The sequence below is a fragment of the Mus caroli genome, chromosome 1, assembly GCF_900094665.2.
Source record: "Mus caroli chromosome 1, CAROLI_EIJ_v1.1, whole genome shotgun sequence".
In the NCBI taxonomy this organism is placed as follows: domain Eukaryota; kingdom Metazoa; phylum Chordata; class Mammalia; order Rodentia; family Muridae; genus Mus; species Mus caroli.
This window is the reverse complement of record NC_034570.1, coordinates 35,909,926-35,922,831: the sequence shown is the minus strand read 5'-3', so window position 1 is coordinate 35,922,831 and position 12,906 is coordinate 35,909,926.

Genomic DNA, 12,906 nt, shown 5'->3' with positions numbered 1-12,906 from the left:
AAAAAGAAAAAGAAAAAGAAAAAGAAAAAGAAAAAGAAAAAGAAAAAGAAAAAGAAAAAGAAAAAGAAAAAGAAAAAGAAAAAGAAAAAGAAAAACTAAGCCCGCCCAAGACAGACCAAATCCCAGAATGGAGATGGAAATTCCATTCTGGACATAAAAATCTCACCCCAGCTATGGAACTATTAACAACTGGAAGCTGGTGGGATATTAGGGATGGTTTTCCCTAACTGGGTAGCTCCCAATGAGTCAGCCACACCTCAAGAGAAGACCAAACAGCCAAGAAAATTTGGTCATACAAATTAGCCTAGATAGGTTCAAAATTTAAAATAACAGTGTACACAAGGATGGTGGGTGGGGAAGGAGTGGGTGGATCTGGAGAGAGCTGGGGGAGAGGAAGGGGATATGATCAAACATTGTATTAACTTGTTATTACTTCTTATTTTTATTGCAAAATAGTAGTTAACTAAAAGCTCTTTCAGAGAAATACCTTCCCCATACTTCCATGGACTTTCTTTCAGAGACACCACCAAATTCTCAGTCAATACATGAGAAGATTCGCTCTGAAGGTGAAGTAGCTATTACAAGATCCTCAACAAGTCTTAGATTTCCTAAAATTTTTATAGGAAACGGGACTTTTTTTTTTTTTTTCAGAAGTAAGCATGCCTCAAAGAAACAAAATTAACTCTAGAGACGTTTGGAATGAAAATCAGAAAGAGATTCAGTCTATAAAAGGGATGGAACCCTTGTGCAAGTCTCATCTTTACCATGAGCACAAAAAGACTGAGTTATAATCAGTATAGGCCATGTTAACAAAGCACCCCAACAAATATCAGTGAGTTCAAAGAGCTTAGAAATCACAGCCTTCCTCTCCTCTATTCTTAAAGTGAAGCCTGAAGCCTACAGTGGGAACGTGTATGATGCTTCCATATATATACCTACAACAAACACCTAACAGCCTACATTCAAGATGAAGAAATGCAAATGTTCAGACTGAATGCCTGAAATCTATTATCAGATAGAACATGCTCAAAGCTATACCCAAATTCAAGTGATCATAGACTCTGAAGTGACAAAGGAAATGTTAAAGCCGGGCTCATAGAAATCATAAATATTGGAGCATGAATTTAAAATGTATATGCTTCAAACATAAGCAGTTAAATGGGAAAGATGGAAGTTATATGAGATTAGCAGGGAGAGGGGGCAGAAAGACGAAAGAGGAATTAGAGTAATCAAAAGAAAATCAAACCCGGTGCAACCAAGTAAGAAATGACTTAAACACACATGAGAATCGATGCAGTTGAAAGAATCAACGAGTTTCAAAATAAGCCAATCAAAGCTTCACAGACTGCAATAGAGGAGAGAAAATGTACCAGAGGGAAGAGAGAGAGAGCTGGAGCAGAAGTTATATTAAAGGAGTGGTCGCTAAAATCTTTTCAATATCAATAACCAATCCAGGAAGCTCAGAAGATAAGGAAGTTAAATATAAAACAAATACATAAAAATGAGAGCAAGAAAGAAACACCTGGGCATAGATAAACCTTAGAAAAGCAAAACAGAGATGAAATCCAGTACAGAGTCAGAGTAAAAGGACACTTTAGTCTAGAAATAGTGGTCATTAAAAAAGAAGTGAAAGTCAAAGAATACTTCCCCTCAGGGATGTTAAATCAGCAGAGGAGAACATTCACACAGTAGGCAATGGATACGTGATACTGAGACAAATATTACAGAACAAATAGAAACTTTGTTCTTCAGGAATGTCCTCAAGTCAAACAGATGGGTCTTGGGAGACAATGCCAAATCTGCTGTTTATACATGAAGAAAAAGACATAGCTCAAAGAATGGACTCAGAATAAAACATGTGCAGGTAATGGGATAATGAACAATCTATTTATTTTCTTACTCATAACGACAAATTGAGAGTTAAAATATGCTAACAACACATAATATAATAATAGGTTGTGAAAGAAGGAAAATGATGAAGGCCACGCCATGAAAGATGCAAATGGGATATTAAAATACTCTTAATGGGCAATATCTGTCAGAGCTGTGGAGGGGTGTTCAAAGAGGAGCTGAGTATTTACATTTAACATTTAAAAATAGTTATTAAAAGTGGTCTTTTGGCTCCCAATGAAGGAGCTAGATAAAGTACCAAGGAGCTAAAGGGGTCTGCAACCCTATAGGAAGAACAACAATATGAACTAACCAGTACCCCTCCAGAGCTTGTGTCTCTAGTTGCATATGTAGCAGAGGATGGCCTAGTTGGCCNTCAACGGGAGGAGAGGCCCTTGCTCTTGCANAGATTATATGCCCCAATACAGGGGAATGCCAGGNNCAGGAAATGGGAGTGGGTGGGTTGGGGAGCAGGGCAGGGGGAGGGTATAGGGGACTTTTTGAGAGGAAACTAGGAAAGGGGATAGCATTTGAAATGTAAATGAAGAAAATATCTAATAAAAAATTAACATTAAAAAAAGAATGAGAAAAAATGGTCTTTCTATCACAGGACATGTTGAGAGAATAAGGAAAAGGACACATCTAAAAGAATCATAAAAACATCACAATTAAAAGCAGAACAGGCTTTTAAAAAGGGGTAAGCTAAACACATAAAAATGGATAGAAGATATTTATAAGGACTAAGGTGCCTGTTCCTGTTAACAGTAATTATCAGTTTAACCTGGAGATGGTCTTCACAGAATGATTAAAAATAATTTCTTGTAGGTCTTAGACAACTGTTGTAAGACTCAGGCACACAGTGTGTATAAGAAACACATTTAAGCACATAAACTGATTCAAAGCACAGAGATGGAGAAAGGTGGACTCATACCAGCATCCATCAGAAGGAAACTGTATTCCCTTCCAAAAAGAAGCCACAGTAAAGAGACAGAACCTGAAACACGGATAAAAATCTCAGGAATCTGAAAGCACAAAGCCAATGTTTCAACCTGCTCGTGTGCCACAGACAAGAGCCCTTAGGAGAAAGCATGGACAGTATCCGAAGGAAAGCCATCGAAAGGTCTGCGCTGGAGTCTCACCATCTGCCAGTAGCTGACCATGCAGGCAGGCAGATAGGATGTAGTGACCTAGTATCCAATCTCCTGCAACATGACCAAGCAGCCTTTACAAAGTATTTCATTTAAAGGCAGGAGAATATGACTGCAGCAAACACAAGACAAAGGGGGAGAGTACAGCATTGCCCTTGTCAAATCCTTATTCAAACTCTAAATAGTCAAGGATATTGGTAAAGTCTAGATTGTAAAACATGGCACATGACATGTTTTACATCACTGCTACCTTATGTTTTTTCTTTATTCTTTAGAATTGTATGCATGTGCACAATGAAATTTCATATCACCAGTTCATTTCCCTCTTTAACTCAACCTCCGTTATCCTGAATGTGTCCTCTCCTCACTCTACATCTTTCTTCTTTTTTGCTAACCTGGTATGTTCAATTAGTGCCACCCAAGTGTTCATGGGTGTGAGAGTATTTATTGGCATTAGCAAACCTAGAAGTGGCCACCCACTTAAAACAGACCAATCCTCTTCATTCCAGCAGCTATCAACTCTCAATGGCTCCTCAGCAAGAGGTGGGGCTTGGAGAACACATTAGCCACCTACTCTGGAATCCAGGCTGGCTTGATCTTGTACAGATCTTCTGGCAACCATGGCTGCTCTGAGTTCAGGAATGTGATATCCACGTCCTGTCTCGAAACAGCACTTTACAGCATTCCATTCTGACTCTCAGCAACTCTGTCCTTTTGGACTCTGGAGATTTTTCTTTGAACCTTAGCGATTAGAAGAGGGTGTTTGATAAAGGTGTTTCTTATAGGATTAAATAGTGGGTCTCTTTTTCTTGGCCTTTGGACCAGTTATGACATTGCATTAACTGTTTCACAGTACACATAGAAGCTTCTCTGTTCAAGGCTGAGTGTCATCCAGGTCCATGAGTAAAATAACAATATTTGTAAAGCATTTCAGAGCACGAGCATTCATTAAAATAACAATAGCAGCTTCTATTCTAAAGACTCTGGCATCCCATCCATGGACTTTCTTTCTCTTTCTTTCTTTCTTTCTTTCTTTCTTTCTTTCTTTCTTTCTTTCTTTCTTTCTTTCTTTCTTCCTTCCTTCCTTCCTTCCTTCCTTCCTTCCTTCCTTCCTTCCTTTCTTTCTTTTAAAAATTTATTTATTTTTTATTAGATATTTTCTTTATATACATTTCAAATGCTATCGCGAAAGTTCCCTATATCCTACCCCCATCCTGCTCCCCAACCCACCCACTCCCACTTCTTAGCCCTGACATTCCCCTGTACTGGGGCAAGATAGAACACAGGGCCCCCAATGGAGAAGCTAGAGAAGGCACCCAAGGAGCAGAAGGGGTCTTCAACCCTATAGGTAGAACAACAGTATGAACTAACCAGTACCCCCAGAGCTCATATCTCTAGCTGCACATGTAGCAGAAGATGGCCTAGTTGGCCATCACTGGGAAGAGAGACCCCTTGGTATTGCAAACTTTATATGCCCCATCCATGGACTTTTGACGAGGATTGTAATGCTGAGTATGAAATTCTCTGCTGCTAAGTAGTTCTCAAATCCATGGAGAAAGCCAGGAATTAGCCCATGTGTCAGGCCAATCTTCCAGAACTTGTCTGGCAGGTCAGCTTCAGAGCATGCATGGTACAGCCTTGGTTAAGTTCACATATGCCACTTTTGCACAAAGCAACCAACACATACAACCTTCTAATATCTCGTGAAAGTTATTCATCAGTGAGTGAAATTCCTGGTTCCTTACAGATTCTCTGTGTGTTTCTCTGTCTCTCTGTGTCTCTCTGTCCCTCTCTATCTGATTCTTTCTTTCCATGTGTGTGTCTGTGTATCTCTCCATCTCTCTCCCTGCTCTGCCTCTCCCTCCTCTACCCCTCTCTCTCCTTCTCCTTCTCCCTTTCCCATCCCTCCCCTTCTCTCTCCCACCACAGGAATCCCATTGATCCACTGCCATTTCTCCATAATCTACTATCTCTCCTCCCTGTCATACCCCTTTCAAAGGTTCTATTCTAGTTTCCTGGGTTTTACTTGTGCTCTAAGCTAAACACAACAAGTAAAGGATTTGAAGCCAGGATCTACTGGTGAGAGAGAATTTGTGGAATTTGTCTTTCTGGTACTAAGTTACCTCATTAGGTATTTTTTTCCAGCTCTATCCATTTAGCTGCCAATTTAATGGTCTAATTATTCTTTATAGCAGAGTAATATTCCATTGTCATATGTCTTCCATTATTCATATCCATTCATCTGTCAATAGACATCATGGTAGAGTATATATTTTCTAGCTATTGTGAATAAAGCACCTAAGAGCAGGGGTGTGCTAGCCCTTCAGTCATGGAGTATCAAGCCATTGTAATATATCCATAAGAGGTAGAGCTAGATATATGGGAGTTCTATTTCTAGTTTTCTAAGAAACCTCCAGACTGGCCTCCAAACTGCTTATACTAGTTAACACTGCCACCAGCAGTCTGCAAGCATTTGTCTTTCAACTCTCTGTGCCAGCATATGCTCTCAATGGCCTCCTGATCATGGTGGTTCTGACTAGGGTGAGAAAGGCTCTTAAAGGAGCTATAATTTGCATTTTCCCTAGTGGTTAAAGGTGTTGAGATTTTAAATAGGTTTTCCTAGCCATTTGTATTTCTTCTTTGGGGAATTTTTCTCCTCGATTCCATGGGCCACTTTTAATTGGATTGCTTATTTTCTTAATGCTTCAGTTGTATTATTAGTTCTCATAGTATAGACACTAATCCTCTGTTAGATGAACAGCTGGCAATGATTTTCTCCCATTCTGTGGGCCACCTATTCACTCATCTGACAGTTTTCTTTGCTGCACAGAAATCGTTCAGTTTCATGAAATCCCACATGTCAGTTGTTGGACTTATTTCCTGTGCTACCAGCATCTAGTTAAGAAAGTCCATTCCTGTGCCTATGAGCTAAAACACTTTTAGCTAGTTTGTTTGTTTCTTTAAATGTGAAGTCTAGTTTCCCCAGTGAGATTTATAGTAGGTGCAGTCTCTTTTTTCCCCCTCTGTATTTTTTGGCATCTTTATAGAAAATCAAGCAGCTTTATTTGTGTAGACTTATGCCTGGGTCTTTTTTATCCCACTGATCAACATGCCTGTAAAATTATTTGGAATTAAAAATGGTATGCTTCCTGTGGTATTCCTTTTTTTGGGATTGATTTAGCTGTAGTTGGTCTGTTGTGCTAACAAATAACATTTTAGTTTATTTTTTTCTTTGCCTCTTAAGAATGGTGTTGGAATTTTGTTTGTAACTGAATAGAATCTGTAGATTGCTTTTGGAAAAACTTGCAATTTTCAAATGATTCTTTTAATCCATGAGCATGGGTTGCCTTTTTTTTTTCTAGTGTATTCTTCAGTTATTTTCTTGAGGGTCCTATATTTTTCATTGTAGAGAATTTCATATCCATTGCTGGGTTATTTCCCAATATTTTTTAACGTTTTTGTGGCTATTGAGAATGGTGTTGTTTCCCTGAATTGTATATTAGTATGTATGTCTTAGGGTCTCTCAGGAGTAGAATTCAATCATCTGAAAACTGGGATATTTCTACTTCTACTTCTCCTGTTGTAGCCTGTTTTCTTCATTTGTCATATTGCTTTCATGAAGACTTCAACCACTTTATTGGATGGAAGTGTAAAGGATACACATCTTTGTCATGTTTCTGATCTTCATGTGAACACTTTTAAGATTTCCCCATTTGGTATAATATTGGTTTCAGTATTGTCATGCAGAGTCATTATGGTCTCTGCATTTCCTTAGTGGATCATAGAGAGATGTAGGATTTCTCAAAGGCGTTTTCAATCTTTTGAGGTGGGAGGATTTCTATCCTTTTATTGATTTACGTGGAAAATTACAATTATTGATTAATATTTGATGAACTATTCCTGTGTCTTTGAAATAAAGCCAGATTGGCCTTGATAAATGACCTTTATCGTGTGATATTTAATTTGATTTGCAAATGTTTCACTGAGAATTTTTAGAATTGCATTCACCAGGGATAACAAATTGTAATATTTCTGTTTGTGGTATTTTTATGTGTTTTGAGTAACACTGAATTCATAAAAAGAGTTTCCAATCCTTCCTTTTCTATTTTATGGAATATTTCTAATCTTATTGGTATTAGTTCTTTGAAGTTCTGATAGAATTCTTCAGTGAATCCATATGTCTCTGGGCTTTCTTCAGGTGGAGACTTTTATTACTACTTCAATCTCAAGATTTATTTAAAATATTTATTACACCTTTGCTTAAATTTTTGTATGCTATAGGCACATTGAATTTCATTAATTTCTTTTATGACTCTCAATTTAATGAAATACAAGTTTTAAAGCTATATCCACATGGTTTTCCATATTTTGTGGGTATCTACAAGACTGTCCCTTTTCATCTCAATTTGTATTTAGTTTTCTCTTTATTTTGGAAAATTTGGCTAAGGGTTTGTTTGGTAAGTTTGTGTTTCCAAAACTCAACTCTTGTTTTGTTTATTCTTTCTACCATTTCCTTTCACTTTATTTCATTAATTCATAAACTGATTTTGATTATTTCCCCTAGTCGACTCTTCAGAGGAGTGGCTTACCTTGTTTTACTGAAGTGCTAGTGGGATTGCAAGCTGATACAACCACTTTAGAAATCAGTTTGATGGTTCCTCAGGAAACTGAACATAGTACTACCTGATGACCCAGCTATACCAGTCCTAAAATATACCCAAAAGATGCTCCAACATTTAATAAGGACAAATGCTCCACTATGTTCATGACAGCCTTATTTATAATCGCCAGAAGCTGGAAAGAACCCAGATGTCCCGCAACAGAGGAATGGATATAGAAAATATGGTACATTGACACAATGGAGTACTACTCAGATACTAAAAACAATGAATTTATGAAATTCTTAAGCAAATGAATGGAACTAGAAAATATCATCCTGAGTGAGGTAACCCAATCGGAAAAGAACACACATGGTATGCACTCACTGACAAGTGGATATTAGCCCAGAAGCTTTAATACCCAAGATATAATTCACAAACCACATGAAACTAAAGAAGAAGGAAGACCAAAATGTGGATACTTCATGCCTTCTTAGAAGGGGAAACACAATACCCATGGAAGGAGTTACAGAGACAAAGTGTGGAGCAGAGACTGAAGGAATGACCATCCAGAGACTGCCCCACCTGGGGATACATCTAATATACAATCACGAAACCTAGACATTTTTGTGGATGCCATCAAGTGCTTACTGACAGAAGTATATTATAGCTGTCTCCAAAGAGGCTCCACCAATGTCTGACAAATATAGAGATGAATCCTCACAGCCTACCATTGGACTGAGCACAGGGTCCCCAATGAAGGAGCTAAAGAATGGACCCAAGGAGCTGAGGGGTTAGCAGCCCCATAGGAGGAAAAGCAATATGAACTAACCAGTAGCCCCAGAGCTCCCAACAAGTACACATGGTGGGACTCATGGCTCCAGATGCATATGTAGTAGAGGATGGCCTAGTTGTTCATGAATGGAAGGAGGGGCCCTTGGTCCTGTGAAGGCTCTATGTCCCAGTGTAGGGGAATGCCAGGGCCAGGAATCCGGTGTAGGTGGGTTGGTGAGCAGGGGGAGGGGGGAAAGGATAGAGGGTTTTTGGAGAGGAAACCAGGAAAGGGAACGACATTTGAAATGTAAATACAGTAAATATTTAATTTTTAAAAAAGATGTATCATTACTTTATTCAGTTGTATCTCTCAAATTTGTTGATGGAGGCACTTGGCTTATGCTTTGATTCCTTGGAGCACTTACTAATTGTGATTTCTCCTCCTTGTGTCTTTCTTCTTGGCAAGGTCACTTTTAACTCTACTTCTGCCACTCCTTCTCATGCTTGCCCTGTACATTTTACAAAATATCTGTCATAATTCCAATGAAGTGATGTGTCCATTTTGCTTGCCTCCTTAACGTCCTAGTAACCACTAGAAAGCAGAAGCAGAAGCCAGAGCATGGGAACATGGATGAACTCAGCACTGAGCCTTCTTTGTGTTTGGAGAAGCCAGTGATGGTTCAGACAGCCTGGCATGGATTGGGAGAGAAAACAGACAGACAGACAGACAGACAGACAGACAGACAGACAGACGGTATTTCAAGTGCCCATAGTTCAGGAGCTATGTTTGCAGCAGGAACGTCACACAGCTTTTACCAATAAAACTTCAGATTGTCTCTTTATACCTCGTTCGAGGTCTCAATGAGCTAGATTAGAATACTAACCAGTCATTGGTAGAGAATCTTATTCTTATAATCACTTATTAGAAATGACAAATCATACATTTCTCCATTTCTGCTTTTATCTTTGACTCACACCAGTGGAGCTCTGAGTATTGCTTTCATTGCCCCAACATTTTAGCTTTTCTTGAAAGACCATTTCCTTTCTAAAATTTGGAATTTACCTCTCTTTGCATCCTGCACCCTGTCAATGGTTTTGCTACCTCAGTTACAATTTGTCTTTGACTACCTTTTTGGAAAATTTCCCTCTACTGTTGGTTTTTATACAGCCAGTGTCACATCAGGGCAAATTAATTACACAAGGTATACTGAGATACTGAAGACTGCTTTGTGAGTTCTCTCATCAGGTAGCAGCAGATTGGAACACTGTGCCTTCAGCCCAGTCATCAGCCCTGTGTTCAGCAGTCCAAAGTAATTATTTAGAAAATGCCATATTCTTTCACATCAGGGATGTCAGGTTGGCAGGAAAATGAAGTCAGCATTTTGCATTACCCACTTGATGTAAATCATTATTAATTTTGGGTAGTGGGTGACTTGAAAGCCTGCCTTTGAGTTGTTTCTCTATGAAGTATTTCAGTGCTCCCTTTGGAAAAACCATTGTACTTTTCCCCAGTAGGTTTTGATTATTTTACTGAGACATGACAAATCATTTTCACTTTTACCTATATGTTTGTCTTTGCTGAAGTCTACTCATTGGAGAATCCCAAGAGAAGACTGAGCATGAAGTTAAAAAGGTAAGAGACATCCAGGCCTTATGTTCTAAATGACCTTTGTCCTCCTCGCTTACACTGAGGAGTAATGTCTAATCTTCTCTTCAGGATTCCTCCGCTGCTCTTCATTTTTCGACAAATTATGATTTGTCCTCATTCCAAATACCAATTCGGTAACACATAATGAAAAATATCATGAACCACACAAGTCATCACACTACTATGTCTTCAGAAATTCTGTCACCCAGACCACTTGAACTTGTTTTGAAGTTGAGATATCTGTATTTGGAAGTCAGAGCATCCCAGTGAGCAGCATTAAGCAATGCTGTATATTGAGAGACCATAACCAGAGTTATTCTTTTTTAATATGAGCAATACTATCTCAGGTTTCTGGTGTTATTAATAGGAAGGCATTGAGGATAGAAATGTACAGCAAACTTCTGAAAGGAGTTTTCAGTTAGAAACCAAGATTTTCAATCATGTTTCTAATATTAGTTCATTTGGTCATATTAAATTTCTGGTACTTGATATACATTAAAACAGTGAAGGCTTTGTTTTATGGGTCTCCTTCCTTATTATGAAATTGGATTTAGTTGCTTCTCTTGAAGTCTACTACTTAGTCAACAGTGAAATGGTATGCTTAAAATTAAAGAGAAGGATATGGCTAAGGGCTATAATTATCCCAAAGAATGATCAAAATCTCCAATATCTCAAGTGGTTGTAACGAATACTTCAAAATACATTGTTCATAAAAAAACCTATACAATGCTTATGTCAAATGAACATAATTTAAAATTTAAGGATGAAGCAAATGATATATTCAGTTCCTATTAAGTATATATAAGGAGTTTGCATTCTCCAACAGCTTAGGATCCATTCTGTTTGAAGCCATTCTGTGGAGTTAGAGATCCAGGAAGCCGCAAACCTAAACCATTTCAGTAGGTGCTCCATGAGGTGAGAGGGCAGCCAGGAAGAACAAGGTTTTACTTTATCCTGCTTTACTCAGGATATTGTTGCAGCACTGACACACAGCAACTTGAAATCAGGTAGTGTTCCACCTTTCCTTCCTAATTTTTATTCAGCATTTCTACCACACCATATGGGTGTGCAGATTCATGATGGACACTTAAGAACCTGGATAAGCATTTCATCTCATAAAACGGTACTAAGGCCAGTGACAGCATCTGGATGGTGACATTACAACAGGGTTTGCTCTAGGGGAAGTTCTTTCTACTTTGGGTGGACGTGCTTGTGAGCCTTAAACTATTTTTAAAGTACCTCAGAGAGTCTACTCTTGGCACAACCATACACTAGGTAACAGTGCTGTGAAAACTATGATCAATGTATGTGATGGTGGTCTTCTAGGAGCACATGTCCTGGTGACATAATAATTTCTCTTCACTGTGAGAAAACAATGGAAGAAGTTAATAGTTTTGTAACTGCGGAACCCCACAATAACAGACGCTTGTTTTTAATTATTGTTTCCCCTTTTCACCTCACTCTCTGTCATCTCAGAAGAAAGCTGGGAAGACAGTATGTGTGCTGCAGACCTAATGATTGTTGTTTACTCTCTGTGATGTTTTTTTCACATTTTAAAACTTTGTCATTGATAGAACTTTAAAACAAAAAACTTAAGTATCTTGTGACAAAAAGTATCATGTGACAAAAATACTTATATCTATAGATCTATAGACTTTATTTGAGAAAGAAAAGCTTGGGGATCTCCCCAATCACTTGGCCTCTCTCTCTCTCTCTCTCTCTCTCTCTCTCTCTCTCTCTCTCTCACACACACACACACACCTACAACATACACGCATGCACAGACACATACACAGACACACAAAAGCCCCCCCACACATATACCTACAACACAACTAAACACTTGGTGATTTTTAAGGGACTAATTGCATTTTCTGGTCTACACAGTAAATTGGATTTGTTCATTTACTCTTTAAAAACTCATATTTCTAACAGATGGCTTATTGTATAGCCATGTTCTTGAGAAGATGAATATGTACTTTTGCTAAGGAGAGCTTCTAAACAAAATATTGTATTTTAAAAGGTCTATGTCTTATGCTTGTCTTAATGGAATTCAAAATATAAAGACGTTTTCAATAAGATACTCCAGATGAAGAATTTCTCTACATTGTTCAGATGGAGTCATTGTGCAAACTGTCTAAAGACATGAGAAAGGTTGAGTTTTTATTGACATAGAAAGATTGAGAATGAAAAGAATACAAAGCCAAGTTTCCTGTTGTAGCTGAGTCATGTAAAGACCTTAGCAGTCAGTTATCATTTCCATCCTTATAAGTAGAACCACCATAGGAAGAACTTGGGGAGACACTTCAAACATGAATCTAGGCATTTACTCTCTGAAGGGAATTCTGAATAGACTGGGCAATAAGTGCAAGATTTGACAAACTGATAGCATCAGTCTAAAAGAACTTCTGTATAGACAACCAAATAATTCACAGAGTGGAGAAGAGGCCCACAAAAGGGAAGAAAAGTTTCTCTAAGTATTCATTTGTCTGGGATGAATGCCTAGAATACATAAAAAACTCAACAATTAGATAATAAAAAGAGCAAATAAGCCAATCAATAAATGGTAAATGGATATAAACAGACCTTTTTAAATGAAAATGCACAAATGTCCAATAAATACAGGAGAAAGTGTACTTAGCGCTCAGAAACATACAAATTAAATTATGCTGAAATTGAATATGGGATCCGATGCCTGTGTGGTGGTTGGAAGTTACAGCAGTAGGACTTCCATAAGTTTAAGGCCTTTTAAAGCTATATAGGAAGACTCTGTCTCAAAAAAAGAAAGAAAAGAAAGAAAGAAAGAAAGAAAGGAAGAAAGAAAGAAAGAAAGAAAGAAAGAAAGAAA